Source organism: Leuciscus leuciscus (assembly GCF_965113295.1).
Source record: "Leuciscus leuciscus genome assembly, chromosome: 9".
NCBI lineage: Eukaryota > Metazoa > Chordata > Actinopteri > Cypriniformes > Leuciscidae > Leuciscus > Leuciscus leuciscus.
The window spans coordinates 3773376-3788983 of NC_138733.1; the positions used below are offsets into that span (position 1 = coordinate 3773376).

General features: G+C 37.4%; 2 long non-coding RNA genes across 2 annotated transcripts in view; both read left to right on the forward strand.

Moving 5' to 3' along the window:
• The first annotated feature begins 1536 nt into the window (after window positions 1–1536).
• The window catches only part of LOC309506541, a 44565-nt gene continuing 30493 nt past the window's right edge, over window positions 1537–15608 (forward strand). The window contains exon 1 of the long non-coding RNA XR_014208851.1: window positions 1537–2327. This is a non-coding gene — a long non-coding RNA (uncharacterized lncRNA). The remainder of the gene's footprint in view (window positions 2328–15608) is intronic.
• The window catches only part of LOC309506478, a 32074-nt gene continuing 29042 nt past the window's right edge, over window positions 12577–15608 (forward strand). The window contains exons 1-2 of the long non-coding RNA XR_014208789.1: window positions 12577–12730; window positions 14048–14124. This is a non-coding gene — a long non-coding RNA (uncharacterized lncRNA). The remainder of the gene's footprint in view (window positions 12731–14047; window positions 14125–15608) is intronic.

The following is a 15608-nucleotide window of genomic DNA, read 5'->3' on the forward strand; positions in this document are numbered from 1 at the left end:
ACGGTCTCTGGATCGACAGACGTGACGAGTTTCTGGATCGGCAGACGTGTGCCTCCTCCCCCTTCTCCATCCGCGATGGCGAGACGGCAGCTCCGATCCATCCCTCACGAGTCCAGGGTCGAAGGGGGGCCATGGCGGAGAGTGATGTTGGCTTTCCTCTCGACCACTCACTCCTCTGCGACCTCCCCGGGTCCCACGGAAAATGACTAGGCGGGTTCCCTCAAAACCAATCCTTCTCTCCCAGGCTGGGGAAGAAACACCGGAAAACATACCGCTGGATCCTTTGTGTGACGGAGTCCTTCTGTCACGTTCCACACACAAAAACAAGGATAGGATCCAAATGCAGTAAGTATTATTTATTAGGGTAATCCAATCTCATAAACAGTCCAGGCAGGGGTCAAAACCAAAGTAGCAATCCAACAAGAACAATACAAACAGACAAGAACAGAACTCTGAAGTGGCATGCATGATACATACAACAAGGACTCCGTGACACACACTAAAACACACACACACTGTGACACATAACCCTTCCAAATAAGGTAAAAACAGACCATTTCATTCTAGGGCCAATTTCTAGGGTTGAAAATGGACCTGTAAAACCATATCTGGACATTTTAAATGCCCTTAAATAAGCCATACCCTCTATTTAGATATCAGAGACAAAATTAAAATATTATTTCAACACATTCTAGGGCACCTTTAATGTTTTAATATGATTCAGACCAGATGGAAGTGAAAGAGCAAAGACAAAAACTGAAGTTAAAGGTGATGATGCTGTAGTTTGTTTCAGTCTGTTGACACCAATAAAATTAGCTTAATGTGCCAATTTACAGAAGATCTCAGACATCACCATAATGAATGAGCTGAAAACAGAGAACTTTTGGAGACAAAGAGGCTTTTCAGCAGCAGTTTAACATGATGGCTCTGTACTTTTTAAATGCAGATTGGATAAAAACACAGTGATCACAGTTCACACCTGCAGTGAAGCCCCTCCCACAACAATTCACCAATAAATACTGGGAATATTCCCATCATCCTACAAGAGAAGGACAAACTCCAGGAGTAGCAGCTGAAATCTGTGTGACTGTTAAAGATGGAGTTTATTAAAGAGGAGATTGAAGACATGAGTGATCCAGAACCATCCAGAATAAAACATGAAGATACTGAGGAACAAATAGGTTGGTGTCCATTCTTGATTCTTCATTGTTGACACATCCAAATGATCATAAACTTGTATATAGCAGTTGTAAAACATATTTTAATATATTAAAACGTGAATGACAGAACAATGAAAGATCTGCTCTCTGTTGCTTTCTGCTATTAAATCAGGGTTCACTTGAACTGATTCTAACTTGATGTGTATTTTAGACCAGGTGAGAGTGAAAGAGCAAAGACAAGAACTGAATGAAGTGGAGGAGGAACATCGTAACTTTACAATTCAAAGAACAAAAGCCGAAAAGACGCACACCTGCACTCAGTGTGGAAAGAGTTTCACACATAAAGGAAACCTAAAGAAACACATGAGAATTCACACTAGAGAGAAACCGTATACATGCACTCAGTGTGGAAAGAGTTTCAGAGATCCAAAAGGTCTCAGGTATCATCTGCACGTTCACACTGGAGAAAAACCATTTAACTGTGATCATTGTGGTAAAGATTTTATTTCATCATCAGATCTAAAAAAACACCTAAAAGTGCATTCAGATGAGAGGCCTTATGTGTGTTCTCTCTGTGGAAAGAGTTTTTCACGGCTGGACAGTTTTAAACTGCACCAGAAAACACATGATGAAGTGAGAGATTATGTGTGCTTTGACTGTGGGAAGAGTTTTACTACATCTGCTTGTCTGAAACAGCACCAAAGAATTCATACTGGAGAAAAACCTTACAAGTGCTCATATTGTGACAAGAGTTTCACTCAGTCTGGATCTCTGAAATCACATGAGCGAGTTCATACTGGAAAGAAGCCGTACGACTGTACTCAGTGTGAGAAGAGTTTCACCCAATCAAAGAATCTAGTGAATCATATTAGAAAGCATTGTTCTGTGTCACAGTGAGCAAATGTTTTGTTAGATTCACATAAAGTAAATGTGTAGTTAGTTAACTAATAAACTAGTGTTGCTGTAAAATGCCACACGATTTGTGTTTTATATGTTGGAGAACAAGAAAGAAAATAATTTTGATTGAACGCTTTCTCAAAGAAGTCCCAAAATTAAAAGAAACCGGAAAGAAATGTAGAAAAACAACAACAATCAGTTATTAGTTAATATATGAAACAATTCCCTGAATTTGATCAGGTGTTTTTTTTTGTTGTTGTTGTTTTTTTTGTTTGTTTTTTTTTTTTGCTTTTGTTTGTTTAGAGACATAAAGCCTGCTATTACATAAACAGATGTATATACAATAATGTACATCTGTAAAATAACTCTGTACCATAATAACAAATAAAATGACCATTTCACTGGCAATGTGTGATTTTGTGAGTAAAGGGTTTCTACAGATCCAATAATTAAAATAAACTGAGATTCAAGCAAACGTATAGTGAAATATTTTTGTGGAAGTTGTTTTTGAGTTGTAACTTTCTGACTTGTCATTTAGCTGTCATTGTCTCAAGTAAAAAACCCATATCACCCTGTAGCCCAAGACTGGTTGCCTACTGAAGCTAAGCAGGGCTGAGCCTGGTTAGTACCTAGATATGAGACTGGGAAAACCAGGTTGCTGCTGGAAGAGGTGTGAGTGAGGCCAGCAGGGGGCGCTCACCCTGTGGTCTGTGTGGGTCCTAACGCCCCAGTAGAGTGATGGGGACACTATATTGTAACAAGCACTGTCCTTCGGATGAGATGTTAAACCGATGTCTTGACTCTTTGTGGTCATTAAAAAATTCCATGGCACTTCTCGTAAAGAGTAGGGGTGTAACCTGTAGGGGTGTAACCATTCCACCCATTGGCCCTTGACAATCATGGCCTCCTAATAATCACCATCCACTGAATTGGCTCTATCACTCTCTCTCCTCTCCACCTATAGCTGGTGTGTGGTGAGTGCATTGGCGCCGCTGTACTGTGCCTGCCGTCGTATCATCCAAGTGGTGCTGCACACTGGTGGTGGATGAGGAGAGATCCCCTGATATGACTGTAAAGTGCTTTGGGTGTACAGTAGTACATTCGAAAGTGTTATATAAAAATAAATAAAAACAACAACAACAACAACAAAAATGTCCTGTGGCCTGTTGCACAAAGCTGGTTTCATTTGCTAACAGGTAAAGTTTGAGATTAGTTTGCAAACTCTGACTTTTTCGGGCACAAGAAAGTGTATTGGTTTTTAGTTGTGATCATCATCATGGTAACTTACGCTACACGGCTAACCTGTCCTCTGGAGCAGGTTTTATTCTGGGTTAGAAATTGCAGACCAAATCTGGACCAATCAGTGCATTGACATGTATCTGATACAATAAAGCCACTCCCCCTGTATCTCTCACTCCAAATCAAAGCAGTTTATAGTGTGAAACAAACTTTAGAGAGCAAACTGTCCATCTTTTGCTGCTATTTTATATAGTACATGAATTATAATTACTTTTGATTCATGTAATATGTTCATATATTATAGCCTATTAATTGACAAGTAAAATTAAACTTTGCTTTTAAATTAATATAAACGTGGAGACCTGGACAAATGTTTGGGATTCTAAATGTATAACTGTTGTTTTCTTTTTAAATGAGAAGTGAATTTCATTATTTGTATTTGGGTCTGAAATGATACAGACATACGCAAACCAAGTGTTGATGGATTTTTTTTTTTATGTTCCTATATGAGACATGCTTATAGAAGGGTTTTTCAAATGTGCGTGTAAGGGAAAACAAACCATACTATGGCTGCATTTTAATGTGTATTCTGAGAGTGTCAGTCTGCCAAGGAGAACTGTGTACTTTGACCCCTCAAGTTAAAGGTGCAGGGGGTTAGATTGTGAAATCATCCGGTAGAATATTCCTGTGTTTATTTTCTCAAGAGAAAGGCTGCTTCCAAATCTTCAGTTCTCATTCTCCTGGATCTGTCTGCTGCCTTCGACACTTTGATTCAACAAATCCTTCCGTCCACCATCTCATCAATGGGCATCACAGGTACTCCTCTCCAATAGTTCGAGTCCTATCTCACAGGTAGGTCCTTCAGGGTCGCATGGAGAGGCGAGGTATCCAAAGCACATCAACTGACCACAGGGGTTCCTCAGGGTTCAGTTCTTGGACCCCTCCTCTTCTCCATCTACACCACATCACTGGGACACATCATACAGGCACGTGGTTTCTCCTACCACTGCTATGCTGATGACATACAGCTCTTCCTCTCATTTCAACCAGATGATCCCACAGTAGCTGCACGGATCTCAAGCTGTCTGGCGGACATCTCGGCATGGATGAAGGAACATCACCTGCAGTTCAACCTGGCAAAGACTGAGCTTCTTGACCTCCCTGCCAATCCATCCAGCTAGATTCATCATCAATCACCCCATCAGGTCGGTCAGAAATCTTGGAGTAATATGTGATGACCAGCTGACCTTCACAGAACAAATTAAAGACAGCTCGATCATGCAGGTTTGCACTGCATAACATCAGGAAGATCAGGCCTTTCTTAACTGAGCATGCAACACAACTTCTCGTCCAGGCCATGGTCATATCTAGGCTTGATTACTGCAATGCTCTTCTGGCTGGACTTCCATCATGTACAACTAAACCTCTACAAATGATTCAGAATGCCGTAGCTCATTTTGTCTTCAAAAGGTCCCACGTCACTCCTCTGTTCATCTCTCTGTACTGGCTACCACTCGCTACTCGCAACAAGTTCAAGGCATTGACCCAGTTGCAGTTTTTGGCATGGGCGAACTGGGCAGCTGCCCGGGGCGACATTTTTTCATATCACATGGGGGCGCCACGAGCAGTAAAAATATGTTTATTTTATAACACACAATGAAGTGAGAGATTATATGTGGATTGACTGTGGGAAGAGCTTTACTACAGCTGAGCATCTGAAACAGCACCAAAGGATTCATACTGGAGAAAAACCTTACAAGTGCTCATATTGCATGGGCCCTTTTGGGCTCGCTGAAGACAAGACGAGCTGCGGCATTCTGAATCATTTGTAGAGGTTTAGTTGCACATGATGGAAGTCCAGCCAGAAGAGCATAGCAGTAATCAAGCCTAGATATGACCAGGGCCTGGACGAAAAGTTGTGTTGCATGCTCAGTTAGGAAAGGCCTGATCTTCCTGATGTTGTGCAGTGCCAACCTGCATAATCGAGCTGTCTTTGACTATCAAGCTAGATTCAACATCAATCACCCCATCAAGGTCGGTCAGAAATCTTGGAGTAATATTTGATGAGCAGCTGACCTTCACAGACCAAATTACAAAGAAGATATCTGAATTACAAATCACGAAGAAGAAAATGAAAGTGTAGCTAATTTTGGCATTTTGTTTTAATTAAATGTACTTTTTATGTAGTTAATTCAGTTTTCTGAGATTTTGAGAGAAAAATATATATAGTTTTATTAAATAACATTTGAAAAACCTGTATATACTGAACACCAAAGAACAATATTAACTAGGCCTATGCAAATTATTAACAATATATACCTAAGTAAAATAAATAAATAGCCAAAGCTCTAACACTTCTTCTCCTACGCTTACAAGTAAAACATTTTTTTTGAATATTTGGTTGGGATGTGTCACTGAGTATTTAATTATAGAATATCGAATAGGTTGTGCGATTATTGTCTAAAAAAAAGTCTCTGATGCGGTAGTCACGCGTTCATGTTTGTAAGCGTGGCTCTGCCAATAAAGCTCCTAAAAGCTGTCACAATGAACCGGCAAAAGCAATGATTATGAATATGTCAAATATAGCAAGGAGACTTTTTAATTGTTTATTAATAAGTGTTTTCTGTCAGTGTCGGCTGTAATGAAGTTGACGATGCTGATGGCGATCTTCGCAGTAGTGAACGCGCCGGAGAGAAATGCCCATTTCATACGGATTACATAAGCAGAGAGCAGTCTGTTTTCTTTCGTTTTGAATTGTTCTGTTTAAAAGTAGACATTTCAATATAGATATATTTATCAGGTCTGTGAGGCAAGTATGCTACCTTATAAGTTGAGTTTCGGTTAATTTATGAGATAAGCTCTAGTTCAGGTGCCGGCGCCTCCGTGTTGTGATTATCTATTGTCTGCTATATTTATCCAGGTATCTGGTTGATGAAACATTGATTAAAATTAAAATACAATTCATACAAAATGAAATTCACTTTAAAGATTTCGGTTTCATATCACGTATCGTTACAGCCCTATTAATCAACATTGCATTTTTATTTTTTTTTCATATATCAATACTTTTAGCATTATTTATTACAGCTGTGTATCTGTGTGTTCTTTGTATAGTTGGTTTTGTCAACATGATTGGGAATTAACTTTTGTTATCCACTGTATTTTTCTTTTAATTAAATTTATTTTGCAATATTGGTTGTTAATGGAGATGATGATTTTGCAATTATACTGCCTTGATTAATGCTTGATTTGCTTTATATTGATGTAACCTAAGTAGTAATAATGCTTTTGCTTAAAGGTGCAAGTGATGCTGGGAGTGTTGACATTCGAATTGTTGTCAAACAAAACGGAGGCTAGCTAGACCCTCCCTCCTCCTCATCCCGTCTCCTCCCTCCTCCCCTCCCTTCCGGCATAAAGGAAAGTCAAAGTAGTCACTAAAAACAAAGTTAAGTTTTACTGATACTTCATTCAATGTGTAATGTCACCAAGTTAGATAAATGCTTTTATATATTGCAGAACAGAATGCAGAAAAAGAGAAACATTGTCTTAAATCGTTTCGCCACCTGAGGTTATAACTATAACGTTAGCTCCCATACAAGGACGCAATAATAGCAAGATAACGTTAGCTTCTGCCGGCGGAGTTCTCGCCACATTTCGAGGGTTTTTCCGATGTAAATTCGGGACTTCGCGCGTTCCTTATCCTTGTCCCTCTTCTTTACAATTTGTTCATCGGAACGTCGTCTCTTTAGTCGTGTGTCGGCCATAATTCAAACTTCCCTCTTCATGCTTCTCTCTCGTCTCTCCTCCACACCCCCTTCATGTCCACGCGCACTAACCCCCAAACCACACCCCTCAAATACTTCTTGTCGGTGATTGGCTGGAGCACTGTTTGTTGTGTTTCGTGGTGCGGGTGAGCCCAGTTTGTTTTTGCTGCCGTTTGTGGAGCCTGTGGTGTCTACAGAGACCGCGTTTTTTTACAGTGTGTTCAGGGGACAGGCAACTAGCGGATAGTGAGGAGATGTTTGCTGTATGTGACAAAAAATGTTTTGGCCTAAAAAACGCGTGACATGACTTAGAGCACCTTTAAGTAGATGTATGTTACCCAATAATGCTGCACAGAAAATGTATTGTGTGATTTCACTATTATTAAGAAAACTACTTACTTGCATGAAATATATGTATTGACTGATTTAGAGTAGAAAACACTTGTGTATTAGAAATAGTTTTTATGATAAATGGAAAATGTAGTAGTTAAGATATATCCTACAGACGAAGAAGAGAAGAAAGAAGAGAAAACGGGCTCGAAGATACTGGAAAGGAATGCACCGTAAAGAACTGAAGGCATTGGCGGAGGATTTGGCAGCACTCCATGTGATGACGTCAGAAGAGAGCTTGGCACCAGCGTTTGACCGTCTACGTATAAAAGACTGAGAGAGAGACTGAACGGACGGATACTGAATAGCGCAGTATCTCTCGACGCATGATACCAGCTGATTGTACCTTGATTGAAACTTATTATTGTAACTTTACTATTGTACTTTTATATAACTTTTGTTAACTTTAATAAAAACTTATATTACATTATTGAAAAGCCTTAAGCAGGAACTGACCACGGGGAAGTCTTCTGAGTAAATTGTAAGTAATATTTAAATGCTTATAGTTTTTCCAGATTCGACTTTCCTTACCTACCTGAGAATAATTAATAAATAGGTAAAAGGTGTAATGATTAAAGGACACACCATAAAACATGGTTAATATATAACATAATAAAAGTTCTAATATATTTTATATTGCTATATTGGTTTATTTTTTTGTATTAAATATTTTTTTTTGTGAGATATGAGTTATTTTCTTTTTTGAGTACACTTTAGTTTTTTGGACACCTTGTTGGGTAGTTGCATAATGTTGAATTAATCAATCCATAACTTTTAATGTAATAAGTTAAGTAAAATTAGTTCCTAAGAATTAACTCTGACGTTTCAATATTTTTAACGGGTCGACTACGTTTCACAATGGAATCACAATAGGCCGATGTAGAACACATGCAGTGTGTTTTAAAGGAACAGGTAATTTACATCCAAAGCGCAACCTGGGAACCTCATTTTGGTGATTTCGGGTGAATGTGTTATAACCAAGACGACGTCCAGAAAGTAAGAAGTGATATTTACCTTTTAAGAACATCAAATTAACAATGTTAAAAAACAACGTTTCTGCAACATTTTTACAACGTTTATGCAACGTTGTAAAAACGTATTCTCCCGTATGAAATAAATATATCGGATAAAAACGTTATTACATTTCACGATGTGAAAAAAAAAAAAGGTTTTAAAATGTTTTTGTGTTTGCTGGGCTGACACTGGATATTCGCACATTTAGGGACCGTCTCTAAAGTTACATATTGGTACACACGTTTCTAACTTCAATAGCATTTGAAGAGAATGACTTACAGTCATACGACCAACTGTAATCATGTAGGTGCCAGACATGAAGCACATTTTTTGATTTTTGATATTTAATCAAATAAACTGTCAAATCATGTGTAGGCCTACATATTGCTATTTTTTCAGTACCACATGAGCACAAATTTATTTTAATATCAAATATCTAAAAAGTGTGCATCATGACACCTACATGAACACTTGGTTGTATGACCGTAAGTCATTCTCTTCAAATGCTATTGAAGTTAGAAACGTGTGTACCAATGTTGTATGTAACTTTAGAGATGGTCCCTAAATGTGTGAATATCCAGTGTCAGGCGAACTTATGCCAGTATATCACTGGGAAACGCTTAGTGTGAAACTTTGCGCGTTACGTTCATTTTCTGGTCCATCTGCTTGCCTGTTGCATATAGCCCACTGATTCTTGAGAGTCGGGACAAAACATGTCCCACATAGAAAAGTCTAATTTATAGCAAAAATTAAGAAATTCATCATGATTGACATACTTACAAAGTTAAATCTAAAGGAATTGTATATACCTATCTGATTTTTAGAATAAACTTTTTTATCTTTTTGGGGAAAATTTGTTTAAATGTATGGTCTGTGGTTAGAAGGTCCATGTTATTGCACTTGTCCTCAGCAAGAGGTCACAATATTAACCATCCCAAAAAACTTTAAAAAAGCTCTACAATTGTGAAAACATTTATATCAAATAAAAAATAAGGGGTAGAAATATAAAAAACAATGCATGAAGTGAACATCAAACAATATTTTCCATAAAAATCTGCCTATTAAAGTTGTGTCCTCAGTTTCTGTCAACTCCATCAGATTTTTTCATAAAGCTCTTTAAATCAGGAAATAGCATGGTCAGCTATTTCCCTGAGGACCCCTTTTCATCTCCCTGCCTGTGGTGAATGCAGCACTACCACACATGCTCTGGTGCGGTTTACTTTTTTTTTTCATTTTAGACAAACAATGTCAATATTTCTATGGTCACAGCTGCACCATGTCAATACCATCTTTCTGTTAAGATACTTTTTTTAAACCATAGTGGATTGAATTTAAGCATTTTAGTGAGGATATTGGGACAGCTAGCAACTGAGGAAAAACTACCTAGCTGCAGTGTACAATACATGTTTTGGCGGGAAAATACATGCCCTTACGTCAACTCCGTCAGACGTCAACTACGTCAGGTTCTATGTCTGACGGAGTTGACCTGTAAGCTGACGGAGTTGACAAATCCACCAATAACCTCTTAATGTGCGAATATAATATTATTTGTGAATATAGTGAAGCAGGGCCGGCCCGAGGCATAAGCGAACTAAGCGGCTGCTTGGGGCCCCCTCGCCACCAGGGGGCCCCCAATCGACTATTTTTTATTAAATTTTTTTACATATTAGCCTAATTAACTTAAACAAGTGACATAAATGAATGAAAGGATTAATAATTCAAGACAAGAAAATTCTGATTTCATGATCAATATACCTACCTACAACTGCTGCGTGTCTGCCAGTGTTTGAGTCATGCGCATAACCTCGCGTGCATAGACAATTCGTGCGCAGTCACGGTAATGTAAAGTTAAGCCATGTCACAAAAAATTAGATTTGATAAATGATTTATCCTTTAAATGTAATAATATTAAGAACAGAACAAGAATAAAAAAATAACTATAAACAAGCCAAAACGAAATAATTTAAAGCGAAAGTGAAAGTAAGCCTAAGCGGCGTTGGGCTCACGTATCTCTCTCATTAGAATCAAAATGTTTAAACATTCGCAATGGATTTGGATGGTAAACTATTCTTTATCATAGGCTTTGTACTTCACTCACTTTCCAATATCGACGGAAAAAATAATCCTCTTCACACACACAAAAATGTGCTTGGAAACATCACAGTGGAGCGGAGCTTACGCTGAATGGTATGAATTGTTCTACTGACTATTTAAACAGCAGTGTAATTTTTATGGTTGACTATTTTATTATTGTATTTTATTACGGCTATAACGAACAGGCTGCAATGTCAAGATTGCAATGCTGGAACATGTTGTGTGTGTGTGTGTGTGTGTGTGTGTGTGTGTGTGTGTGTGTGTGTGTGTGTGTGAGGCGCGGGCGCGATCGAACAGTGGAAACATAAAAACATACTCCGTCATGTTCATACAAGACATCATTCAAACTGCAAAGTGTTGCAAAACGTTGGAGGATATTTTGCAAATATTTTTTTTGATATGTTTTGTGACATTTTGTTTTCAGAAGTTTCAAAGAGTTAGTAAAAGAGTAAAGAAAAAGTTACAACTTTTTTTAGTATCTATTTTTTATGAAGTATTTATTTTGTATTAATACATAACCTCATTGTATTAATTTGTAATGTAACATTATATGAAATTTGTGTCAATAATCGTCAAGCAGGTGACTCTGCGTGGTGGGAGGGGGCCCCCAAATCAAATTCTGCTTAAGGCCCCCAAAAGGCTCGGGCCGGCACTGTAGTGAAGGGTTAAACTGTTATTTCAGGGTTTTATTTACACATAAATGCACATACATAGCATGCATTACATTATTTAACCATACGCATCTGACTTGTAGATAATGGGTAATGGTCTGCTTATTATTGTGTAACGTGTAACTTTGCCAGCACTTTAATATATTTATATATGTAGAGACAGAGATAGAGAAATGAGAAGCCAGTGTAGGGCTGGGCGATATGGCCCAAAAAAATTATCACGATAATTTTTTAAATAATATCACGATAAATGTCAAATCTTTATTTCTTTAAAGTTTAAAGGCAGATTTTTGCTCCTAAGTGAAAGTTGTAGAAAACAGAGCGTTAATTGTGGTTTTAAACTACTCTTTATTGTCAGAACATATCATGAAAAACAGGTGAACATTTCACAAATCTGAGGTAAAACATTCAAACATTTTTTGTCAACACCGTCAGTTTTTCATCAACACCGTTAGATCTTCGTCAACAGCGTTGGATGTATGTATGTTTTTGTAAATTTTTTTGGGGGAAAAAATATTCTTCCTTCAGTTTATGTTGTTTTTGTAATAAAGGGCCATCTGATCTACGTCCTCTTATGTTTTAGTTATTTAAGGATTTTGTTTTTACAATATTGAAATTAAAATCAAAGTTTGAAAATGCAAATATTTAGAAATCTGAGTTTTCAGAAGAGTGTGAAATCACAACTTAAGTTTATATATTGTATTTTTTTTACATATCAGAGTAACTAAACACTATTACAATATACTTCAGAACTTTAGATTCTTGTTTGATTTGAAGAATTAAAATTGAATACTTTTTAGTGTGTCTGACGGAGTTGACACAAATCCAGTTCTGAAGGGAAACATGTTTATTTGTTAAAAATGTGTTTTTATTTAGAACCTGTTCCTTTACATGGTTAAATAGCTAAGACCTTTCTCTGCAGAAACATATAACTCTAATTGATATATTGTGTATTTTTTTTTTAAGTTTTTTAAAACGTGTTTTGTCCCGACTCTCAAGAATCAGTGAGCCTACATCCCCAATAAGGTGGGAGTTTGGTCTTTTATATCACTGTATTTTGTCCATTGAGTTACTCTGAGTGTCCTGAGACCGCAGGTGTGTGTGTGTGTGTGTGTGTGTGTGTGTGTGTGTGTGTGTGTGTGTGTGTGTGTGTGTGTGTGTGTGTGTGTGTGTGTGTGTGTGTGTGTGTGTGTGTGTGTGTGTGTGTGTGTGTGTGTGTGTGTGTGTGATTTAGCCTAGTCTGTAAACCTATTTTCTAATTCACACTCCAGAGCAGAAGGTGGCGGTAATGCACAGATAAGCTGGATGTCAACCGCCGTAACATAGCAAGAAGTCGAAGAAGAAGAAGTTCCTCATGAGAGGTTTTGTTTTGCCCTGGTGAACATCTCTGAGCGTTTCTGCCTGTGTTTTTGTCTTCCCGTGGATTACTCTTGGACTGTCTATTCTCTTCGTGATTCTTTGCTGCCTGTCCTGGACTGTTTTCTATTGTGGACTGATTTATGTAAGTTTGCTGCCTGACCTTATGCCTGTTTTCGGATTACGAGTTGCTTTGTCTCTACTGTTGTGTTTGCTGGTGATTGACCCTGATTGTACGAACCAAGATCACAATAAAGCTGCAAATGGATCCTCACTTTGCTGAAGCCTCGTTACAATTAAGTGAAGTATTGAGTTTATATTATGGAAGTGGGCAAGTGCCATAAAACCGGGATAAGGTTATGTATGCGTTTTTCTGCCAACAGATGTATTGTTATTGATGTATTTGTGGACTTTTATTAACGCGCGTAAAAAAAATAAAAATAAAAGAATCTCCACATCATTTTGGTGGATTGAGTCTGTGGAAATGCCGTTTAAATGGGTTTAGCTTTCATTTTGATGTTAATGTATGTTTATTATAGCCATATGTGTGACCTGTGTATTAGATGAATTGCAGTTACTGTTAGGGAGGACGGTAATTAACATGTCTTTTCTCATGCATCCTTCAGCTGAAAGACAGTGAATCTGAAGACGTGTGTGTGTGTGTGTGTGTGTGTGTGTGTGTGTGTTGATTGTCTGTCCTCTGTCAATAAACTGCAGATGTGGTGCATTTGTGTTGCTGGGTGAAATCTGCTATATATTTACAAGACATTTTTGACAACATTCACTGATGTGTAATTTTGATTTGTATAATGAAAGTTCAAAGACAAAACATTTAGCCTATTATCTGAATAACCAGATTATCTTGTTTAATTCTATAGTTACCTTTTACACAAAACATAATTTTCAACGTTAAAAACAATGATGGCTGATTTTATATATAGGCCTATATTTTTTTAATTAGTTAAAATGTTTAATAGGCTATATTATTAGATGCAAATCATAAGAACTGTGAAATATTAGCAAATAATCTAGGAATATAAATGCACTTATATCATAATCTTGTACAGCAGTTGTTGTTTATATTTTGACTATTGTTGAAGATTTTATTATTTAGATAAGTAATTCAGCTATACATTTGTACACTATTTATTTCCTCTGTGTGTGTGTCTTTGGTTTGACTTTGGAAGCCTGAGAGCAGGAATGTGACACAGCAGAGAATGCTATTTCAGTAAAGGCACATGGTACATACTCTCACCCAAAAAATAATCTATAGAATGCATTACCATATTTGGGACAAGGATGTAGGTATATATGTTAAGCTTGACACTTTTTCGGGAGCGCCTGGTCTGCAGAGGAGGCGTTCAGCTTTGTTGTGAAATAAAGTCTAGCCTAATATTTCTGGCATCTCTGAAGTCATTTCCCTGAAAAGAAAGAATTAAATTACAACATTTTGGCACCCCAGATGGGACGTGGCTTAGGAGCTGGTGACGAACCGCAGCGGGCTTCTGGACGAGAGACAAACAAACAAAGTGGCCATAGGTAAGCAGTTTTTGCTTAAGTTTGTGTGGTTCGCCCGGACATTTGCCCGTAGCAAATTCAGATCTGACAGAGAGGAGAGTAAGAAGAGTGTGTGTGGGATCCTGACAGGTGACTGTGCATGTGGTTAAAAATAGTTACCTCTGACCCTGGTTGCTTGAAGTGACAGAGAATGTGTGAATGAGCTTTAGGGACATGAAATGGTGTGTATTAAGAAAAAAAAGTAAGGGAAAACAATTTTTTCAAGATATTAACTTAGCAGAATATTGTAGTATAAAATAAGTTACAATAATAAGATAAACAGGTGGTCATAAACAGATAAACAGGTGGTCATAAAATTAGAATATTATCAAAAAGTTCAATCTATTCAACTTAACAGATTAAACTAATATATTATATAGACTCATTACATGCAAAGTGAGATATTTCAAGCCTTTATTTGTTATAATTTTGATGATTATGGCTTACAGCTTATAAAACCCACAAAATCAAAATCCCAGAAAATTTGAATATTACATGAAGTCACACAGTTTTACACAGTGATACCTTAGTCATTGAACCAGGTTTTGGTTATTTTGGCAGTGTGGGCAGGTGCAAATCCTGCTGGAAAATGTAGTCAGCATCTCCATAAAGCTTGTCTGCTGAAGGAAGCATGAAGTGCTCTGAAAATGTCCTGGTAGACGGCTGCGTTGAGTGGACCGACACAGACTGTGGAAACTTCACACTGGACTTCAAGCATCTTGGATTGTGCGCCTCTCCATTCTTCCTCCAGACTCTGGGACCTTGGTTTCCAAATGAGATGCAAAATTTGCTCTCATCAGAAAAGAGGACTTTGGTCCACTGTGCTTTATTAAATCCAGAGTCAACGCAGCCGTCTACCAGGATATTTCCAGAGCACTTCATGCTTCCTTCATTTTCCAGCAGGATTTGCACCTGCCCACACTGCCAAAAGAACCAAAACCTGGTTCAATGACCATGGTATTACTGTGTAATTACTGTGTGATTTCATGTAATATTCAAATTTTCTGGGATTTTGATTTTGTGGGTTTTATAAGCTGTAAGCCATAATCATCAAAATTATAACAAAGAAAGGCTTGAAATATCTCACTTTTCATGTAATGAGTCTATATAATATATTAGTTTCACCTGTTAAGTTGAATTCTTGAAGTAAATCAACTTTTTGATGATATTCTAATTTTATGACCAGCACCTGTATATTTATTTAATAAATGTAGCCTAATGATAAATATTAATAGATAAATACAAATAAGATTGCAAGTGCTTAACCCCTCTTATGCTCTTAGTTTCCTGTTTACACTCAGTGCATTTGGGGTCTATATGACCCCAAAAATGCATAGAGCTATTGTACAAAAAATATACATTTTAATAATACAAATTATATCTTTTTTTTTTACTTTTTTTTTTTTTTTTACTTCTCATCTATATTTCTATGCTGTGTTTTGGGGATATGAAGTACTTTTTTTACC